Raw genomic sequence first — 407 nt, 5'->3', positions numbered from 1 at the left:
CGCCAGAAAAAGCACTTGGCCTGTCTCAGTAAAAAAGAACATGCCCATCCGCCTCAGAAAAAAAGCCTTTGCACTTTTATAAGGTTCTAAGCACACAAGAAAAGGGTAAAACGTTGCAAAACGTAGCCAACAGGGTTTGATCTCACGCCCCTTGTCCCTCGGGCACTTGCATTACGACTAGGCAATCACCTATTGGATGTGATGCATCTCATCATTTTTGAAAACAAATTACCTGTATTTCTTGTGAACAAGAGGCATGGAGGAACTTGTGACATGTACCAACTTCCATCGGGGTCGTCTCAACCTAGCCTAAGATCGATTAGGTAGTGCTTTTCTCTCCTTATGGACGTTTCCCTACTTCCTTAAATAGTAATCATATCCTCCAAAAGAAATCGGCTTTCTAATCA

This window comes from Adiantum capillus-veneris, chromosome 18 (genome assembly GCF_014529385.1).
Source record: "Adiantum capillus-veneris isolate H3 chromosome 18, ASM1452938v2, whole genome shotgun sequence".
Lineage (NCBI taxonomy): Eukaryota > Viridiplantae > Streptophyta > Polypodiopsida > Polypodiales > Pteridaceae > Adiantum > Adiantum capillus-veneris.
This window is presented reverse-complemented; position numbering follows the sequence as displayed.